The sequence below is a fragment of the Elgaria multicarinata genome, chromosome 4, assembly GCF_023053635.1.
Source record: "Elgaria multicarinata webbii isolate HBS135686 ecotype San Diego chromosome 4, rElgMul1.1.pri, whole genome shotgun sequence".
Taxonomy (NCBI): domain Eukaryota; kingdom Metazoa; phylum Chordata; class Lepidosauria; order Squamata; family Anguidae; genus Elgaria; species Elgaria multicarinata.
The window spans coordinates 58,332,943-58,339,896 of record NC_086174.1 but is presented as its reverse complement, the minus strand read 5'-3'; positions in this window follow the sequence as shown (position 1 = coordinate 58,339,896).

The window sequence follows — 6,954 nt, the reverse complement described above, 5'->3', positions numbered from 1 at the left end:
TTTGTTTGGTTTAATTCCATAGCCTTCTAAATATCTTTGAGTTACTGATCCATAGAGGTTACTGATAGTAAAGCGTTCAGGACTTTTCAGAATATGACTCTAGCTAATTAGCTGCCTTGCTGCATGTGGAGGCACACCTTAAAGTGACTGGCAGCCCAATCCTACACATATTTACTCAGAAGTAAGACCCACATTTACAAGAAACTGCACAGGACTGCAGCTGTGTGATGCAATCTTAAACATGCTTACTCAGAAGTAAGTTCCATTGAGTTCAGTGGGACTGACTCTAGTAATTGTGTTTAGTATTGCAACCTTAGACATGTAGGATTGGAGCCACTGTATATTACATTATATAATGAATTATCTCATTAGACAAATTACCACATTGTTTGAGGATGTGTGCATTACACAATGAAACTACCTTGCAGTGTTTACTTTGCAAGATACAATCAGAGTTATAGAACGGCCCCATAATTGCTGGTTTTGTTGACTTGTCAGCTGACTAACACATGACAATTTATATTCTGAATGTTATTTTTAAAGCAGATCAGACAAAATTTAAGAGCCACCGTGATCTATAGAGCTGATAATGAGTTGGAAATTGCAGTATATATTTTGCAACCTACCAAACTTGAAATGTGGGGAGTGGTTGCTAAGGTATTTCTTTGAATATATTTTCCCTTTCACAATGGGCACAATCCAGCCAAAGTTAACAATTCCTGAACCCATTAAACACAATGTTTAATGGGTTTAGGAACCAAAGGCTAATACCTTTAATATGACTAACTAGTTGGGCTTAATGCAGGCATTTTATTCTACTGTTTCTTTTAGGTATTTTCTAACAGAGCAATCTTATGGCCCGTAGACAGCACTTGGGGTGCCATAGGATGCTGTAGATCCCTTCCCCGAAGTCTGACACAGAGCTATGATCTTAGGGGAAGAGATCTGATTGTGGATTCCTTCTCCCTCCCCGGGTGGCTCCTCACTGTCAGGGAGGGAGAGAGGGAGGGGTGCGTGCTGTTGCAGGAGGGGGGGGATGGAAGGGGGGAACAGATTGAGGATCCAACAGATCCAAAGGCCTTTCTGGTCCTGCTCCTGGAAGCATGTGGAGCTAAATGGGCAGGTTGTAAAACCTTGTAGCAATGCTGAAAAACCCTCTGTTGTTCCTACCACCCTGCATAGCTTTTGCCAGCAGGATGTTTGATGTATGTACTGTTGTTTTATACTGTTGTTTTATACTGTTGTTTTTTATATTTTTGATGGCTTTAAATTTTGTATACTTTTTTTAATGTCCACTGTTTTTAACTTTTGTAAACCGCCCAGAGAGCTTCAGTGATGGGGTGGTATATAAATAAAATAAATAAATAAATGTACAGATGGCTACAATCCCAGAGCCCTCCATCTAAAGAGCAGCAATCCTTTAGGGTTGCATTCTAAATAGGCCAACATGGCTACTGTAAATTTTGTTATTATTATTATTATTATTATTATTATTATTTACATTTATATAACGCCCCATAGCCGAAGCTCTCTGGGTGGTTTACAAAAGTTAAAACAATGAACATTAAAAACAGATATATAAAATTTAAAACCTCTAAAAGTATAAAAACAACAATATCCATTTAAAACAACTATTCTCGGGTCAGTTAAAAACTCAGCATAAGCTGTTAAATGCCTGGGAGAAGAGAAAAGTCTTGACCAGGTGCCGAAAAGATAACAATGTTGTTGGATTCAAGTAAGAAAACATGAAGCATATGTGCAACTTTCTGCCACTAAAACAAATGGGACTTAATTTTGATTGGATTCTATACAATTATTTCAAAAATTAGTCTTAATTTTAAAAAAGTATTCATGAACCTATAACATAATTTTCAATTTTAAAAAGTGTCTGCAAAGCAATAACACAACACTGTTTTGGGTGGAGTGGGAGACAGTATTACACAGCCTTTTTAGCTGTGTAACAAAGTTAATAGGAGCAAAGAAACAAAATCACAATTGCCTATTTTTAAAAAAACAGAACAACCTCCCCAAATTATTACAAACAGAGTTGGATCAGTGTTATTTTTAATAACCAGTCTTAAAAGGCACATTTTGAGATTGAAGAAAATAACTTTTATTTTTTCAGTTTGTAGCAATATTATTGGATGGAAATCACCAGAGGGCACTGTTTCTTTTACTGAGGATATGAGCTGCAGAGAGAGAAGCTGTAAAGGAATTTTGTTTTGTATTCGGTTGTTACATTTTTTTTTATAGTGTGCAAAACTGTTTGACAATCAAGTATAGTGCACAGTATCTATTTGTAAATTGGGCTATCTACTGTATAAACAACAATTAAGAAGTGGCATAAATAGTATAAACAAATAGGCACAGTTACAAGTTAATTTAATTCTGTAATGCATTTATCACAGCATGTGTTATAAAACTTGGTCCTTAGAAGATGCTATATGGGCATCAGGATATTTGAGGCTGTCTTCTGAATGCAATCCCCCATAACTCTTAACAAGCCACTTTCAAATGAAACTGAAACAGCCTTGAAGATAAAGCTCAGGGACCAATGTTCACAATGTGTAGGGTATTTCAATCTTGGCCATTTAGAAAGAAGGTAGCCTTACTTACTGCAGTTGAACATCCTTCTGCATGAGAGATAAGACTATCTTATCCAGATGTGTTGGGCTACAAATCCCAGCTTCCACTAGCCAGCCATTTTGGGGAGCATAAAGTTGGGGAAGCCTGGTCTACAGTCCATGAACAGTTAGCACACTACAGAAAAGTGTTCTAACCTAATCTTCTCCACTATGGCCCCGTTCAGAAGACACCTTAAACCATGGCTTTAACCACGGTGGTTAAGCCAGAAAGCCAGGCTGCGTTCAGGAGACACCTTAAACCATGACTTTAACCATGATGAATAAGGCTTTGTGTAGAGATGGGTTTTTCCCCCCCTTACATAGAGTGGGCAGCAGCCTTTTGTTTCTCTCAATGATCACCTAGCAGCAGGCATTCTATTAGGCTACCCGAATGGCTTCCATCCCTGTTGATTGTTATTAGACCTGAAACTTTAATATAAGAACTCTTGCTTAGGAGTCTTTCTGGCTCAAGAGTGGGGTAAAAACACATTTAATAAATAAACAATAATAATAAAAATAACCATTCAAAGTCTCCCCACCCTCCACATTGTGAAGTTCTGATTTTTCTGAATGTGTAAATTATCTTGACATTTGCTAAGACTGCAAACATGTAGCCCAATCCTGTGCATGTTTTACTTGGAAATTAAGATAGCAGCTGCCATCAATAAGGGGTTTCGCTACACACTAGCCGCTTCAGAAAGCCTTCTTACTCCTCTAGTTCTGGGTGTTTCCAGACTGGGAGAGCTCCTAGTGCTACCAATTAAAAGGCATTGTGCAGCCTTTTGCGCCCGACAGATTTTCAGGGGTAAGAAAAAAAGATGGAAGGATTATGAGAAAATACAGAAGGGTTGCAAATGGAAGACAACATCATCTGGACCCTTTGTGAAATTCTGTTTGACGCAGGCAACTGCACAATGAAGGCCTCGTCTGGAAGCACCCTGACATCTCAAGTTTTCAAAGCTCAGTAAGTACAAGCCATTATTTGAAATAAATTGGTTAAGGTCTGCAGAATTATTTGGCCAGGAAAATCTGTGTTTTATGCTTCTGTATTTTGACCATTAACTGGAAATAACAAGGATCAATGAGCAGCTTGATGGTTCTGAAGGAATATAAAGTACAGGAATGACTAAACCCATATTTCTGTTGGCTGCTCTTCAAAAACAAAAACAAAAAAAGTAAAAAGTAACATTTGTGATAGGAATCTGTGGTTTATTCATTCCTTTGACTTGACCTCCAGCAAGCCCAGAGAACAAAGGCAGAGCTAATGTTACAAAAATCACTTTGCATAATTGTACAATAAGGTAATTGCTACATTGTTTTTCATAGATATTCATTTAGGGTGCAAGCGTGCTCACTCTTTCCTGGGAGTACGTCCCATGGAGTAATTAGGCTGAGGACTACGCTGTCGATCAAGCAACAGGAATGACCATTCACTCTCTCTTTTTGGGTCCTAAAATAAATGAGCAGAAGGAAGTTCACATGAATTTCTCATCTCCTTCTCACCCATTCCCCAGTGGGTGGGGCTTTCTGACCAATGTGGATAGGACATGGGGAGGGAGGCTGTTGGAGGAGGGGAAGTTGTTCAACAGCAGAAGTGTTTCCGCCTGATCATGGGTGATTCTCACCTCTCCAGCAGCCCTCAGTACCTGGCACCTACATTGTTCTGGAGGGTTCCCCCTCTAGAGCAGGGGTGAGCAACTTGCAAGCAAAGCTAATGGTGAGGGATGATGGGATTTGAAGTCCCAAACATTTGGAGATCTACTTTCTGCCCAGGCAACTTTCTTAGACGCGACGGCCAGGAGTGCCTACTATCAGCTTCGGCTGATACGTCAGCTGCGCCCCTTCATAGAGTTAGAAGACCTAAAGATGGTAGTGCACGCACTGGTAACTTCAAGGCTTGACTTTTGCAATGCGCTCTACATAGGGCTACCTTTGTGCCTAGTCCGGAAACTTCAACTAGTTCAAAATATGGCAGCCAGGTTGGTCACTGGAACATCTAGGGGTGATCACATCACACCAGTCCTAAAATCTCTTCACTGGCTGCCAATTAGTTTCCAGGCTAAGTATATAGTGTTGGTTATCACCTTTAAAGCCCTACGTGGTTTGGGTCCAGACTACCTGCAGGATCGCCTTCTGCCATACAATCCGCCCCGCACACTCAGGTCCTCTGGGAAGAATGTACTTCACCTAGCAAGAACTAGATTAAAAACTGTTACCCAGAGGACCTTCTCTTCTGCTGCTCCCAGACTGTGGAATAGCCTGCTGGAGGAGACTCGTCAGCTTGACAGTCTTTTAGCATTCGAGAAAGCTATCAAGACTGATCTCGCAGGCCTATCCAGTAGAATTTTAGGATATTTTTAGTATGTTTTTAGGATGCTTTTAGGATGTTTTTAAACAGTGTATACCATGTTTTTAATCAGTATTTTATGCTTGTTGGGTTCTCCACCTCGATCCAATCGGAGAGGCGGGTAAGAAATATATTATTATTATTATTATTATTATTATTATTATTATTATTATTATTGGTCTTCTTTTTTAGACCATTACAGAATTGTACTACCTATAAGACAACAGGAAACTAGTGGAAGCAGCCCAGTAAGTAAGCAAGCATGAAGACTGCACTCTTCTGCACCAATTAAGGTTTCCAAAAAGACATAATATGCAGGCCAGTATAAAACATGGCAGTAGCTAAGTCCAGCCTTCCCCAACCTGGTGCACTTGAAATATCATTGGACTGCAGCTTCCATCATCCCTTGCTATTGGTTGTGCTGGCTAGGGCAGGTGGGAGATACATCCCAGAAAGTCCTGCAGGGGCACAAATTGTCCAGCCCTGTTCTAGGCTACGTTTTAAGGACAGGTGTCAGGTCCTGGTTGGACAGAGAAAAAATTGCAAAGGGGGTGGGGGATTCCATAAGATGGAGCTTTGCAAAACCATCCAGCACAATCTGGGCTTCCAGAAGTTTCATAACATCCATAGAAGTATTTTAAACATATTCAGCAGTATGTACATCTATATAATAATATCCAAAAATTACAGAAACTGGGCCTACCAAAATACATCCACACCAACATCCAGAAAGCAGTCATATTTAAAACATGTTCAATAGTCAGGAAATTTATGAATCAGTAAAAGACGTCACGACTTGGCAAAGCCTGTCATGTTCATCTAGAAAAACTGCCACAAGTGAGAAAAGAGATGATGATGATAACAACAATAATAGTAATAATGGCACGATCCTGTGAATGTACAGATGGGAGGGGGGAGCCCATAGCTGCCTGGGGAGTGCTGGGACTTGGGCTTTTCCCTGTCTAAACATATATAGGATGGCACCTTAAATGGCTCAAGGCTGCAAACCTACAGGCAGATACTGGCATCCATTTTACCACACAATTTACTTATCTGATGCAAAGCTTACCCAGAACAGGCTTCCCCAACCTGGTGTCCTCCAGATGTAATCGATTATGAACCCATCATTGTCAGCCATCATAAGAACATACCAAGTGCCATGCTGGATCAGACCAAGGATCCATCTAGTCCAGCATTCTGTTCACACAGTGGCCAACCAGCTGTCGACCAAGGATCCACAAGCAGGACATGGTGCAATAGCACCCTCCCACCCATGTTCCCCAGCAACTAGTGTATATAGGCTTACTGCCTCAAGGTCTGGGGGGGGTAGTTCAACACATCTGGAAGGCACCAATGGGGGAAACTACTATAGGGGGTATAATAAACCTTTCTATAGCATCCTTATAAATTTATTTATTTATAGCATCCTGAGACTTCTCTCCCTTTTTGTGCACATCTTGGATGCTCACCCGCTTTCCCTCCTGCCATCAGGATTTATCATTCCCACCCCGCAGCTGCGATGCTGCAGGGTTTTATGGGAACCAAGCAGCAAAGTGTTGTTGTAAAGACACCCCCTGGTATGATAAAACCTGATCACTTGTGGGCTTGAAAGTCCAACTGCCAATGGGAATTGCATAAATAAAAAGAATGCACAAAATAAATTATATTAATTTCAAATTCTCTTCTCTTTCTCTCTCTAATGGTGTGCTTATGGAAACTTTTGATTTGCTAAAGGACTTAAAAATATCTCCCAGTACAATCCTCTCTAACAATGTCTACTCAGGTGTAAGTCCCATTGAATTCAAAGAGACTCACTCCCACTTAAGTGTATATACCAGGATTGCAGCCTAAACAAAGATGATCTGTAACATCACTCCATCTTAAAGAAATCAAACTAATCGACTAATATCAAATCTCGGGTTGTTGTACGTTACTGGACTTTCTTGAAGTGAATTAAGGGAACAACCTGTTCCTTCCGGTAGT